This window comes from Lathyrus oleraceus, chromosome 1, assembly GCF_024323335.1.
Source record: "Lathyrus oleraceus cultivar Zhongwan6 chromosome 1, CAAS_Psat_ZW6_1.0, whole genome shotgun sequence".
NCBI lineage: Eukaryota > Viridiplantae > Streptophyta > Magnoliopsida > Fabales > Fabaceae > Lathyrus > Lathyrus oleraceus.
The window spans coordinates 111,945,559-111,961,691 of record NC_066579.1 but is presented as its reverse complement, the minus strand read 5'-3'; the positions used below and the strand labels follow the sequence as shown (position 1 = coordinate 111,961,691).

General features: G+C 38.4%; 1 pseudogene; it reads right to left on the bottom strand.

Moving 5' to 3' along the window:
* Positions 1-2,676: 2,676 nt before the first annotated feature.
* Positions 2,677-2,776, bottom strand: LOC127116406 (uncharacterized; annotated as a pseudogene).
* Positions 2,777-16,133: the final 13,357 nt, after the last annotated feature.

Sequence of the window (16,133 nt, the reverse complement as noted above, 5' to 3'; positions counted from 1 at the left end):
GATCTGCAGTCGTGTATCCTTTGTCTAGCACTTTAAGACCTGCAATAAGAGTTTGGAATCTGGAAAACATAGCTTCTATAGCTTCTTCATCTTCCATCTTGAAGGCTTCATATTTCTGGATCAGCGCCAGAGCCTTCGTCTCCTTGACTTGGGAGTTTCCTTCATGGGTCATCTTCAGAGAGTCAAGTATATCTTTAGCCGTCTCTCTGTTGGTGATCTTTTCGTATTCGTTGTATGATATAGCTGATAACATGAAATTATATCACATTTGAAGACTTAATTCAATTAGATTATATTATCATTTACTTTAATTTATCCCATTTTATCAGATATTATGCAGTATTTCTTTTCTATTTACATCAGGTACCCATTTTGAAGCAAAAGTGAAAAAGGGAAGAAAAGGAGGTGTAGAAAGGAGTAAAAAGGAAACAAATATCAAAGACCAAGCCCAGCCCAAAAGAAAGCGCACGTTGTGCCTGTGACGGGCGTCACAAGGGTTGTGACGAGCGTCACACCAGAAGCATCCCTGTGACGAGCGTCACACATGGTGTGACGAGCGTCACACCATTCCACTAGCTTTTTGGCGCAAGTCACGCTCTCAGAAGAATTGAAGAAGAACGTTGAGAGAGTTCGTGTCCTATGCCCACGCCGTGTATTTAGCCATGCTGAAGACTCGTGGGAAACGGAATGCAGTTACCAAGGCTATTATAAATAGCCATCTCACAAACCTAAGAAACGCTCAGTTTTTGCACGCTCAGTTTGCCGAAGCTCTGCCAAATTTTCTTTTCACGCCTTTGCTTATTTTTTCCTTTCCAGCAACTTAGCATTGTTTATTTTATTTATTTCTTTTGCAAGATTTACATTCTTTTTCCCTTGCAAATTTACCTTTCCAGTTTTAGCTTTTAGATATTTTTCGCATAATAGTTTCTACACCGGAAACTATTGTGCAACTTTATACCGGATTTAACCTTACGTTATATTCCAGTTTTATTTCCTTGATTTAATTTACTGTCTAATTGAAGAATCCAAGAACAAATCCTACCGGCTTGTGGTGGAGTGTTCAAGACCATTGTATTACGCATTCAGGTTCTTTAATTGTTACTTAATTTTTAATGTTTTATTCTATTGTTTATTCATATTGCCTGCCTGGAATGAGTCTGTTTATGCATGATATAAATTCTTATTTATTTAGCATGTCTGGCTAATTTGCCTAGGTATCGGTATGTAAAGTAAGCAGAATAAGGGATCAAGACTGAGTCGGTCTATTTAAACTTAAAATCAAAATCAATCTTTTTACGGTTTCAACTTACAGGTTTAATAACAAGATTTTTTACAAAAGTAAAAGACATAAAGAAGTTAAAATCAATAGAGCGAGAGTTTGAGATTTTAACTGGACAGTGTAAGTTAGGCATTAATTCTAGATCAGGGCGAGAGCAAGTTTTAGAGTTAATTAAATTCTGACCTTTTCCAAAAAGTATTTTTAAAGATTGGATGTGAGGACGAGAGTTAAGCATTTGGATTTAATTATATAACCTAAGTCAACAGAGCGAGAGTTTGAGATAAGGGTGTTTAAAACGGTCAGTATTTTCTTAAAAAGAGTTTCTGCAACTTTATTGTTTTCAAAATATGGTTTTTGACTTAATTATAAGTGACAGCAACATTAATATAAAATCATGGTTTATTCAACAGAGCGAGAGTTTGAGATAGAACCTTTAACCAATGAAGTTAACCGAAACGATTCATTTTAAAACCAAGAAACCGACAAAGACTTGATTCCCTAGTTTTGACGAACTACATACCGATATCCGTTTTATTAATATTTAATCTAGATATTAGTTTAGCTCTTAGTTTTTCCCCAAACAATCAAACATTTTCACCTTAGATTTACGTAGTAACCTTAGATAACGGTATATCGATTCATAAGTCCCTGTGGGATCGATATCTTTTAAAACTACGCGATAGAACTGTGCACTTGCAGTTTGTATCCCATTCTCGACTCACCCAGTCGAGCGATCAAGTTTTTGGCGCCGTTGCCGGGGACTTTTATTCAATCGATATCGTAACTCTTCCGTTACGCTGTAGAGACTAAGGTTTCTTTTTCTTCTATTTTCTTTCTTTCGTTGATTTGTATGCCACGCACTCGCTCTCAAGGAGAACCGCTCTATTTACGAATCAACGATATCGAACTATATCTCCGAGTCTTACGACGAATTCGGGAATATCGTGCTGAAAACAATCTCCCTCCTATAAACCTTCCAGATTTCAAAAACATTTTTCCTTCTTTAACCGAGATGGCAGAACCAGCTCGTGCTCTTAGAGATTACGCCGCTCCATCGCAAGATGAACCGCATTCAAGTATTGCTCCGCCCGCAATCGAAGCAAACAACTTTGAACTTAAACCTTCGTTGTTGCAGGCTGTGCAACAGAACCAATTCTCTGGAAATCTTACCGAAGATCCAAACCTTCATTTATCCGTATTTGTTCAATACGCTGATACTGTTAAAGCTAATGGTGTCACTTCAGAGGCGATTCGACTTCGTCTTTTTCCTTTCTCATTAAGAGATAGCGCTAGAAGATGGCTTCAATCTCTCCCTTCCAACTCAGTCACCACATGGAACGAGTTGAAGAAAGTTTTTCTTGCCCGATATTTTCCGCCAAGCAAAACAGCTATGTTAAGAGCCCAGATAAACGGATTTAAACAGAAAGACAACGAGTCTCTTTTCGAAGCATGGGAAAGATACAAAGACATGATGAGACTTTGCCCACACCATGGTTTGGAAGACTGGTTAGTAATTCACACATTTTATAATGGTCTCTTATACAATACAAGGTTAACAATAGACGCCGCTGCAGGTGGTGCACTAATGAACAAACCTTACGCTGATGCTTACCAACTTATCGAGAGCATGGCCCAAAACCACTATCAGTGGGGAACCGAACGAACGAATGTGGAAAAACCTCAACCGAAAACTGGCATGTACGAGATAAGTAACCTTGATCACGTCAATGCAAAAGTGGATGCTTTGGTCCAGAAAATTGAAAGTTTAAACGTATCACCTCCAGCCGCCGTGGTTGCTATAACTCAGAATTGCGAGGTCTGTGGAATCCAAGGCCACACTCCTGCGGAATGTCAACTCTTGACTGGAATCCAAACAGAGCAAGTAAACTATGCTCAAGGAAGCCCCTATTCGAATACCTATAACCCAAATTGGAAGAACCATCCAAACTTCTCATATAAGAGTAATAATGCTTTATACGCACCTGGACAGTCTCCAAATCAAGCCCCATCTATATCTCCAGGATATCAGAAACCGAATCCTAACAATAATACCCCTAGAAAATCCAACTTGGAAATCATGATGGAAAACTTTATAGCTTCCCAACAACAAACCAATAAAGATTTCTTAAACCAGAACATACACACTGGCGAACAACTAAAACAACTAGCAAGCAAAGTAGATGCCCTAGCTACCCATAACAAAATGCTGGAAACGCAAATATCTCAAGTAGCTCAACAACAAGCACCTACTGCTGCACCAACTGGTACATTCCCTGGACAGCCCCAACCCAATCCGAGAAGCCAAGCTCATGCAATTATATTGAGAAGTGGAACGGAAGTGGAAGGACCGTCTGACCCAAGGATAGAAAACCAAAACCCTAAGAAATCTACTGAGGAAAGTGAACCTAAGGAAAAGGAAGAGAGTAATAAGGAAACCCTAGAAAAGAAGGAACCTTATGTACCTCCACCACCTTACAAACCGCCTATACCTTACCCTCAAAGGCTTGTTAAAACCAAAGATGTAGGCCAATTTAGAAAATTTGTTGATCTCCTTAAACAATTAAACGTTACAATTCCGTTTACCGAAGCTATCACGCAGATGCCCTCATATGCTAAATTCTTAAAAGAAATTCTTTCTAATAAGAGGAAACTTGAGGATAGCGAAACCGTTACACTCCCTGCCGAATGTAGCGCTATAATCCAAAACATGCCCCCTAAACTCAAGGATCCGGGTAGTTTCTCTATACCCTGTCACATAGGAAAATTTGTCATCGACAAAGCCTTATGCGATTTAGGAGCCGGAATTAGCGTTATGCCTTTATCCATATGTAAGAAACTGGAAATGGGAGAATTAAGACCGACCAAAATGTCTGTGCAATTAGCAGATCGTTCCATCAAATATCCTGTAGGAATCCTTGAAAACGTTCCCGTACGCATAGGTCAGTTTTACATTCCCACTGACTTCACAATTATGGACATTAGAGAAGATGATACGACACCTATTATACTAGGAAGACCATTCTTAGCAACTGCCGGTGCAATCATAGACGTAAAACGAGGACGACTCACCTTCGAAGTAGGTGAAGAGAAAATTGAATTCATTCTTTCCCAATTCTTGAAAGCACCTGCAATAGAAGATACATGTTACTTCATGGATATCATCGATGAATGCATAAAAGAAGCAGAGTCAGGAGAAGACAAATCATCAGACTATCTTTTAGAGGACAAATCTAAACAATGCCTAGCAATAACACCGGATCCTACGCAGCGTCTTAACAAACCAACCCCTGATTTGAAAACACTTCCCAAAAATCTGAGATATGAATTCCTAGACTTAGAACTTGAACGACCTGTGATAGTTAATGCAGATCTAGGAAGACTCGAAACAGAAAAACTCCTACATATCTTAAGAAAATATCCAACCGCACTAGGATACCACATCACCGATCTCAAAGGAATAAGCCCTTCTATTTGTATGCACCGCATCATGTTAGAAGAAGACTGTAAAACCTCTAGGGAACACCAGAGAAGACTGAATCCGATCCTAAGTGAGGTAGTAAAGAAAGAAATAACCAAGTTATTAGAAGCAGGTATTATATATCCTATATCTGATAGCAAATGGGTTAGTCCTGTACACGTTGTACCAAAGAAAGGAGGCATAACCGTTATTGAAAACGAAAAAGGAGAAACTATAACTAAACGAATCGAATCGGGATGGAGAATGTGCATTGATTATAGGAAACTAAACAAAGCAACCCGAAAAGATCATTTCCCTTTACCATTCATTGACCAGATGTTAGAACGATTAGCTAAACATTCACATTTCTGTTATTTAGACGGTTATTCAGGCTTCTTTCAAATACCAATTCACCCTGATGACCAAGAAAAGACAACATTCACATGCCCTTTTGGTACCTTCGCTTATAGACGAATGCCGTTTGGTCTGTGTAATGCCCCTGCAACTTTTCAAAGATGCATGATGGCAATATTCGCCGACTTTCTCGAAAACATCATGGAAGTATTTATGGATGACTTTTCTGTATACGGACAAAGTTTCGAAGAATGCCTTGAAAACCTGGAAAGAGTTCTGGAACGATGTGTAAAAGTAAACTTAGTACTTAATTGGGAAAAGTGCCACTTTATGGTACAAGAAGGCATTGTTTTAGGACACATCATCTCGAACAGAGGAATTGAAGTAGACAAAGCCAAAATAGAGGTAATCGAAAATCTTCAACCCCCAAGAACTGTGAGAGAAGTACGAAGCTTTTTAGGACACGCCGGTTTTTACCGACGATTCATCAAAGACTTCTCTAAGATAACTAAACCCTTAACCGGACTGTTGATGAAAGATGCTGAATTCATATTCGACGATAACTGTTTAAAAGCATTTCAAACTCTTAAACAAGCATTGATCTCCGCACCCATTATGCAGACACCAGACTGGAATGAACCATTCGAAATAATGTGTGATGCCAGTGATTATGCTGTAGGTGCTGTTTTAGGACAAAGAAAGGATAAAAAGCTTCACGTTATATATTACGCTAGCAGAACCCTGGATGAAGCACAGATGAATTATGCCACAACCGAGAAAGAACTCCTAGCAGTGGTATTTGCGCTAGATAAATTTCGTTCTTACCTGGTAGGAGCCAAAATAATAGTTTACACTGATCACGCTGCTATCAGGTACCTTTTAACAAAAAAGATGCTAAACCTAGACTCCTAAGATGGATCTTGTTACTGCAAGAATTCGACTTAGAAATCAAGGACAAGAAAGGAACTGAAAACGTAGTAGCAGACCATCTCTCTAGACTTGAGAACCTTGAACCAGAAAGAACATCCATTAATGATGATTTCTCGTATGATAAACTCATAGCTACTTTGGAAGAGAACAACTCCGACATGCAAGTAGAAACCACCTTAGCTATATCTGTCATACCATGGTACGCTGATCTAGTCAATTATTTAGCTGCCGGAATAGTTCCACCTACTTTATCTTACCAGCAGAAGAAACGATTCTTCCACGACATAAAACACTATTACTGGGATGATCCCTTACTTTTCAAAAGAGGCCCCGATGGTATTTTCCGTCGATGTATACCCGAAGAAGAGGTAGAAAATATAATCCAACACTGTCACTCTGCGCCTTATGGCGGACACACAAGTACATCCAAGACCTGCTCTAAAATCCTACAAGCTGGCTTTTATTGGCCAACTATATGGAAGGACGTACATGCGGCTATTAAGGAGTGTGACAGATGTCAACGCACGGGAAACATATCTAGACGTGACGAGATGCCACAAAAAGGTATTTTGGAAGTAGAGATTTTTGACGTGTGGGGGATAGACTTCATGGGACCTTTCCCGTCCTCTTTCGGTAACAAATACATACTCGTGGCAGTTGACTACGTATCAAAATGGATCGAAGCTATAGCTTCTCCAACAAATGACACCCGAGTAGTAACTAGACTCTTTAAAAATATAATATTTCCGAGATTTGGCATCCCAAGAATAGTAGTCAGTGATGGTGGATCACACTTTATATCCAAGGTACTCGAAAAACTACTACTTAAATATGGAGTGAGACATAGGATAGCAACACCTTACCACCCTCAAACCAGTGGACAAGTGGAAGTATCTAACAGAGAAATCAAGCAAATACTAGAAAAAACGGTCGCCACTTCAAGGAAAGATTGGTCATTGAAATTACCAGAAGCTTTATGGGCATACCGAACTGCTTATAAAACTCCCATAGGGACGACCCCATTTAAGCTCATTTATGGAAAATCCTGTCACCTCCCGGTAGAATTAGAACATAAAGCCTATTGGGCTATTAGAAATTTAAATTTGAATTATAAAGCCGCCGGTGAAAAGAGAATCCTTGACATAAACGAATTAGAGGAACTCAGAAGAGACGCCTATGAAAATGCCAAAATCTATAAAGAAAGAACAAAACAATGGCATGACAAGCGTATATCAAGGAAAATCTTCAAGCAAGGCGACGCAGTACTTTTATTTAACTCTAGACTAAAGTTATTCCCGGGAAAACTACGATCCAGATGGTCAGGACCTTTTCATATCACTAAAATCTTTCCCAGTGGAGCGGTAGAAATAAAAGGACAATCTACAGAACCGTTCACCGTAAACGGGCAACGTCTGAAACATTATCACTATGCGGAAACCAACGAGGATTCGCAGATTCTACACTTAGACGAAACGCCCCCAGGACTCATAGACTATATTTAACAGTTTTTTTTGTCGAGCTTGCGACATTTAAACAAAGCGCTTAGTGGGAGACAACCCACAAATTAATTTGCTATTTTATTATTCTATTATTATTATCAATTCCCTATTTTTCTCTTAATTATTTCTTTTAATTTCTATTTAGTATTCATTATTGATTTATTCAAAAAGAAAAAAAAAATATATATATATATATATATATATATATATATATATATATAATAATTCTTTTCTTCTTTCGGCATTTGGCCAAATCCTGACTTAAACTCATGTTTCTTTTCTCTAGCTAACACTAACCAGATGGGACATTCTGATCGTATGGGTATCAAGTTCAGAGGAATGGCTCAGAAACGAAAGTTTGAAGAACTAGCCGCTAGAGAGATGCTACCTAGTTTATATGCTGATGATTGGGCTATGACTGCCCTTGGACTGAGACAGAGTGTCCTGTTTTTGCTGAATCAGATAGGATGGGAGACCTCCCCTATCCTGAGACATTTCACCACCTACCGGAGACTCACACTAGAATTCCTTAGTTCATTAATCTATCTACCTAGCCATGGAAAAGGAATTAGCAGAGGTTTTATCCAGTTCAGAATGTTCAATATGGAGTACCAATTTAATATTAGAGACTTCACCGACCTTTTGGGTTTTCCTACCTCCTTTGATACATTCACTGTAAGCCAGGAAGAACTTTTTGAATATAGAGAGCTTGAACACTTTTGGGGTAAGCTGACTGGAAATGATGAGCCCGAGGAACATGAGTTTCTCTCTGGAAACATACATAACCCGGCTTTTCGCTATTTCCATAAGATCCTGACCCACACTTTATTTGGGAAGAAGCCAAATAGTACTTCAGTTTCACGTGATGAACTCTTCATCATATTTTGTGCTTCCCAGAACCGTCCAGTAAACGGTGCTACTTTTATGTTAGCTAATTTGGACCACCTTATCCAGGATGAGCGAGCACCCATTAGAATAGGCGGTTTGATCACTATGATAGGTAATGCTATCGGATTACGTCAGCCTATGCTTGACCTTAGCCCTTTTTGTGGCATTACTACTATGAGTATACCTTTCCTCTTCAACACTATGTTTATAGCAAACATAGGGTCTGATGAGTTCGAGCTTATTATTGATAACCAGGTTCTCTGCCTATTCACCATGCCCGATCCTAGAACTAGTGTTCACAATCAAAGGAACTGGCTCTATAACCTGAATGAAACCCCAACTCCTGCTGGATCCACTGAATCCATCCAGGATTATGAGATTTGTGATGACTATGAGCACTATGTTGACCATACCTCTCTTGCTGAATCTGACCCTCAGACACCTTCCGGCTACTATGATATTGATCCTCCCCCTCAGCCTGCCCTGACCGAAGAATCAGCCATGCCTGATCTCCGACATCATATGCCAAGAACAGATATTAAAACCGTCATTGAAGCTTTGATGTCAGAACAAGACGCCCTCAGGGAAGATTTCCACAGCTTGAGACTTGAAATCCTAGAATACATGAGCAGCACGGCAAGTCAGTTACGTATGTTACGGCATCATGTTAACTCTTTTGCTCCTCCGGCCAGAGATCCGAAGATAGATGGAATTTAGTTATTTTTCTTTCTAAGTTATTTAGTTTTAGGCTAGATTTTTCATTAATGTTGTTTGAATTCATGTTTATTTCTATTTCATTTCATTGTTTTCTTTCCCTGTAATACATTATGATCATTTTTATTGAAGCTGTTTAGTTAATTTTATTATGCAATGGCTATTATGCTCTACTGTTGTTACCTATTATTATTATACAAAGCAAGTAAGCATGCACAATACATTAAAACTGCAGACTAAAAATGATCATAAGCAAAATGAAACATTAAAATACGCTACCAAAGTAATTCTGTCAAGCGCTACTGAAGCCTTGCCAAAAAGGACTGTGTGACGAGCGTCACACACTCCATGACGAACGGCACGCAAAACGCCTGTTACGAACGTCACAGCCTTGTGACGAGCGTAACGCCCCTCAGACATGTGAACGTTAGGGAGCCGTTGGAGACGAACGTTACACTTTAATTTTTACCTTCCCCATTCATTTTTTTCGTTTACCACACTTAATTACTCTTCAACCACTTTTTCTTTCTACCTTCCAATCCTTCTCCTATAAATACCTACCAAAACTTCCTTCATTCACCACAAACAATTCTCTCATATCAAATACATTTCTTTTTCTTTCCAAATCATCCCTTCAAAAATTCATCACAATGGCGGGAAATCAAAATTTCGGAAATATCATCTTCCGATCCGGAGATGACAACTATCAGCAAGAGCAATTCGAGCGCTTCCAGCAGCGAGGCGTCGCTTCCACCAGGTACCCCGATTTAACTTGTTTACAACAATTAGGCTTACTCCAAGGTATCGAGTGGATGCTCCGTAAAGCCGATTTAACCTTCCTTTGCACTCATAACCAACCCACCTACCCTTCCCTAACCTTAGAATTCCTAAGTTCTTACGACTACACCACTCCCGCCGGTGAGGGTGAATTTCTGACCGGTACCGCAACCTTCCGCATGTTTAACACCGAGTACTCTCTAACCCAAAACCAATTGAGTACCATGCTACAATTTACCACAGAAGGCCAAGTCTACCCCAGAATCCCTCCCGACCTAAACTGGAACACAGTTGGCGTTTTTGACCTTTTTAAGAAAATTTCCGGTATAGAGACCTACAACTGGGAAGAACTCCTTCTCTCCCACATCCATAACCCCACCATCCGTTATTTTCTCCGTATCTTGCAAAACACAGTTTTTGGTAGACCAAACAACAGCAAGGTCAACTCAAAGGAGTTATTTTTCCTCCAGTGCGTCTTCGAACCGCAAGCCCAGGTAAACGCCGCCTCCTTTCTCTTTCATCATATCCGCACCTTATGTGCTAGAGGCCGGCAACCCTTTATAATTGGTGGATTAATAACCTCCATAGCACTTGGCCTGAACCTAGGGGATAGACTCCAAACTTTAGAATCCCTACCTCCCCTGTCTATGGATATCAGCTATTGCCGTTCTAGCCGCCTGATTAAAAACAGAGTAGGCGGAAGCTATTATCTTATGGTGAACAACCAAGCAGTCCCGAGTGTTGTGCTACCCAATACCACCCTAACTGATGTCACAAACCCCGACCGCCACATCTACGATCTTAGCGCTCCTGAAACCACCGAGCCTTCACAAACAAACCAGCAAACTGATGAGTTTGAAGAAATGGAACAAGGTAACCATCCGCCAACACAACAATCAGTCCCGCTCAACCCTTCCCGTAATGCAGCCGGCCCATCCTCCCAACGTCGTCGATGAAGAAGGCCTGCGACCAACGACGACATTATGGATGCTATTGATGGCATGCAGGCACAGAATGCAGAGATGATGCAGATGATGCGTCAAATGCAACAGCAACAGGATGCTCGGAATGCCATAACCGACTAGCGGTTTACTGAGTTGTTTAGCAGGTTCGACAACTTAGACTTACGTCAGAGATCACCAGGTCCAAGAACCAGAGGCGGAAGGCAGCCTTAGTTATATTTCCTTTTTCTTTTCATTTCCATTTTGTATTTCTTTCCCTTAAAACATTGAGGACAATGTTTAGTTTAAGTATGGGGGGGAAACAATATTCTTCCTATTACCTTTTTTCAAGTATGTTATTTTCCCTTTTCATTGTTATTTCCCTTTCTTATTATGAAAAAAAATAAAAAAATAAAAATAAAAAAATAAAAAAATAAAAAATAAAATTATTATAATATATATTTATTTTAAGTCAAGTCCGAATGTGAAAAATTCTTATTATCTATTCCCCTCAATTTTCTTGAGCCATAACAAAAAAAATTTTAACACACCCAATAAGTATAAAGGTTGCTTACCTAAAAAAAATTTGAGTGAAATCAAAACAAAATCATTACCATAACAACGCTCTGAGAACCTCAATATGTTAAAGCAGGATAAGTACCTATTATACCGATTCCTTGAACTTTTAGTTCTATGGCAATCCCAAGTAGTTTATACAGAAGTCAGCACCATCTTAATAGCAAACTACGTGGAGGGCCGATGAATATAAGTGAATGATCCCCAAAGTAACCTAAGATATATAAATATATCAAGAAATGCACTAATTAAATTAGGTGATCCTTACCAGATCATTTAATCTAAAGGTTGCAGATCATGCAAAAGCACAATACGAAAGACCCATTATGAGTTGGTTCAGTAGGAATCTGGTACTGAACTTGGTAGGGCGGACTACGGTTCGATCCCCCGCAATTTGCAATGGACTGAATAATGAAGCTATCCGACTTATGTACCAGAACTTCTAGCTAAAAGCGGATCATAATCACTAACCGGTTACTCCACTATGTGCGCGAAAGGATAAAGGGCTTAATGTGATTTCGCTAGAATGAAAACGGGCAAAATAAGACTAAAGGAACCAGGATAGCTATCATAGGGTACTTGAACTGATTGGCATAAAGTAGGGTTATCTAAGTTGTAACGGTAGTTGTTGATGTCAAGATTAAACTCGAGTCCTCCTAAACAAAAATCCATTTGCAACCTAGTACGAATTGATGTGTGCTTTGAAATTTCATCTGGCTAAAACTTTTAACAAGTTCTATACTGAATTTTGCTTGAGGACAAGCAAAGATTTAAGTATGGGGGAGTTTGATAACATGAAATTATATCACATTTGAAGACTTAATTCAATTAGATTATATTATCATTTACTTTAATTTATCCCATTTTATCAGATATTATGCAGTATTTCTTTTCTATTTACATCAGGTACCCATTTTGAAGCAAAAGTGAAAAAGGGAAGAAAAGGAGGTGTAGAAAGGAGTAAAAAGGAAACAAATATCAAAGACCAAGCCCAGCCCAAAAGAAAGCGCACGTTGTGCCTGTGACGGGCGTCACAAGGGTTGTGACGAGCGTCACACCAGAAGCATCCCTGTGACGAGCGTCACACATGGTGTGACGAGCGTCACACCATTCCACTAGCTTTTTGGCGCAAGTCACGCTCTCAGAAGAATTGAAGAAGAACGTTGAGAGAGTTCGTGTCCTATGCCCACGCCGTGTATTTAGCCATGCTGAAGACTCGTGGGAAACGGAATGCAGTTACCAAGGCTATTATAAATAGCCATCTCACAAACCTAAGAAACGCTCAGTTTTTGCACGCTCAGTTTGCCGAAGCTCTGCCAAATTTTCTTTTCACGCCTTTGCTTATTTTTTCCTTTCCAGCAACTTAGCATTGTTTATTTTATTTATTTCTTTTGCAAGATTTACATTCTTTTTCCCTTGCAAATTTACCTTTCCAGTTTTAGCTTTTAGATATTTTTCGCATAATAGTTTCTACACCGGAAACTATTGTGCAACTTTATACCGGATTTAACCTTACGTTATATTCCAGTTTTATTTCCTTGATTTAATTTACTGTCTAATTGAAGAATCCAAGAACAAATCCTACCGGCTTGTGGTGGAGTGTTCAAGACCATTGTATTACGCATTCAGGTTCTTTAATTGTTACTTAATTTTTAATGTTTTATTCTATTGTTTATTCATATTGCCTGCCTGGAATGAGTCTGTTTATGCATGATATAAATTCTTATTTATTTAGCATGTCTGGCTAATTTGCCTAGGTATCGGTATGTAAAGTAAGCAGAATAAGGGATCAAGACTGAGTCGGTCTATTTAAACTTAAAATCAAAATCAATCTTTTTACGGTTTCAACTTACAGGTTTAATAACAAGATTTTTTACAAAAGTAAAAGACATAAAGAAGTTAAAATCAATAGAGCGAGAGTTTGAGATTTTAACTGGATAGTGTAAGTTAGGCATTAATTCTAGATCAGGGCGAGAGCAAGTTTTAGAGTTAATTAAATTCTGACCTTTTCCAAAAAGTATTTTTAAAGATTGGATGTGAGGACGAGAGTTAAGCATTTGGATTTAATTATATAACCTAAGTCAACAGAGCGAGAGTTTGAGATAAGGGTGTTTAAAACGGTCAGTATTTTCTTAAAAAGAGTTTCTGCAACTTTATTGTTTTCAAAATATGGTTTTTGACTTAATTATAAGTGACAGCAACATTAATATAAAATCATGGTTTATTCAACAGAGCGAGAGTTTGAGATAGAACCTTTAACCAATGAAGTTAACCGAAACGATTCATTTTAAAACCAAGAAACCGACAAAGACTTGATTCCCTAGTTTTGACGAACTACATACCGATATCCGTTTTATTAATATTTAATCTAGATATTAGTTTAGCTCTTAGTTTTTCCCCAAACAATCAAACATTTTCACCTTAGATTTACGTAGTAACCTTAGATAACGGTATATCGATTCATAAGTCCCCGTGGGATCGATATCTTTTAAAACTACGCGATAGAACTGTGCACTTGCAGTTTGTATCCCATTCTCGACTCACCCAGTCGAGCGATCAATAGCATTTAGAAGTATTGTTCTGGCCTTGTGGTGATTCTTGAAAATCCGCTTCTGATCTTCTGTCATTTTATTTCTGGGAACTTCAGCTCCATTTAAGACTGGAGGAGTATATCCATCTGTGACAATGTCCCAGAGGTCAGCATCATAACCCAGAAAGAAACTTTCGATTCTGTCTTTCCAGTAATCAAACTTTTCTCCATCAAAAACAGGAGGTTTAGCATTGTAAGAATCTCTTTCATTTGAGTGAGCCATTTGTTTTTCTCGCACTGGATCTCTCTACACGGTTAAGTGTTTGATTTGAAAATCAATAACAGAGCCGGAGCTCTGATACCAATTGAAGGTGAGAAAAACAAGAAAGGGGGGGTTTGAATTGTTTGAAAAATAAGCGCTTTTCCAAAATGAAAATCACACAATGATTTTATACTGGTTCGCTTAAAACACAAAGCTACTCCAGTCCACCCGGCCAAGGTGATTTCGCCTTCAACAAGGACTTAATCCACTAATCTTGAAAGATTACAAACAACACCTAAGAGAGAAGAAAATCTCTTAGTCTTCCCAAGTCTACAGACTACACAGAGTCACTTGAGGAAATCAAACAAATAAAAGATACAAGATATGTAATCTAGAGTGCTTCTAGGAAAGCAAGTATTACAAACTTAAGAACAGATTTTTCACTTAATAAGCAAAAGCTTAGTGAAATTCTTTGAGAGCAAAGATGATTTTCTTGAGCGTGAAATAATTCAGTATAGTTTTGGCTAGTTAATTTCTTCTTATTACTGAATGTTGATTGCATCTCTATTTATATATGAGTTGGAGTAGAGTTGAATCTGGTGGATATTAAACTGAGTTTACTCCATCACTTAAATAGCTTCTGCAGTTTAACTTTTCATCTTTGAAGTGACTACTTACCACAAGTAGTATCTTCTCTCTTGGAAGTGGAGATTAACGTCTCTTTCTCTGTTTAGGAAATCTATTTGAAAATCTTTACTTGACTTGAACGTTACTTCTTCATGATTAGCAAATCCATAATCAGAGTATTTGTGTTTCTGGAGAATCTTGGAATCTTGCTTCTGATGTTGATCTCTTGAGAGTTCAGATGGCGCTGATAACGTTTCTCCAGAATCAGAGCTTCTAGACTTTACTTCATGTTCAGATGCTTCTGATACTTTGCAGTTTTGTCCAGAGTCAGACTTTCTTGAACGAGATTCCACTTCAGATGCTTCTGATACTTGAGAATTTGTATCTGATCTTGTTGTGCATCTGATGACATCATCAGATTTATTACTTCTTTCTTTAGAACCCTGCACACTTAGAAACTTTTCGTTAGGGTGCCATTTTTGGTTTCATCCTTTGTTATCATCAAAATCAAGGAATCTGTTGTAGAACAATTTTTGTTCTTACAAGAAGCAGGTGTGGATAAACGATCATATTTCATCTTGGAAACACAACCGAACTCAAGAGCACATTAAGCTACATTACGCCACTCCATACCTTTTTAGGTCACATGTCAAAGAAAAAACGGGGAAACATTTCAATGATGGGATTGTTTAATTCTCAAGGGTCAATCATGACTACTAAAGTTTCCTCTAGCACCCAGAGTATCCGGCGAGTCTTGGGGTCAACTGTTCTGTGTTGGCCAAAGGGACAAGGACATACTACTCCACATCGGTCAAATGCCTAATAACATGAGGCCCACTTATCCAACCTGCTATATTAAGCTCAAGGTATAACTACCTTCCCTTAGGGTTTTCACGTATACAATCTCTAATCTTCACTTTCACTATGATTATCTTGAACTCTAAACTGACTTATGCGTTTGAGTGTAGGTACCCCCTATAATCCGCCACATTAGAGATTAGTAACGATGATTCAAGATCTACGCCGATTATTAACATCAATTCAAGATTATTGCCTCCGATTAGAGAAGCATCGGATTGCAACCTTCGATCCACGATGTTGCACCACCCCATAAATTAGGAAGCATTGTTTTACCCGATCCTCTCTATTTTCTGATTCCACAATGAAATAGTAATTTTAAAATTTTATAAATTACAAAATTATTCCTTAGACAAAATCATACATATCTATAAAAATAAATTATTAATATTTATATTTAAAATTTAATATTAAACTATTATTTGCTTTTTAAAATTTAAA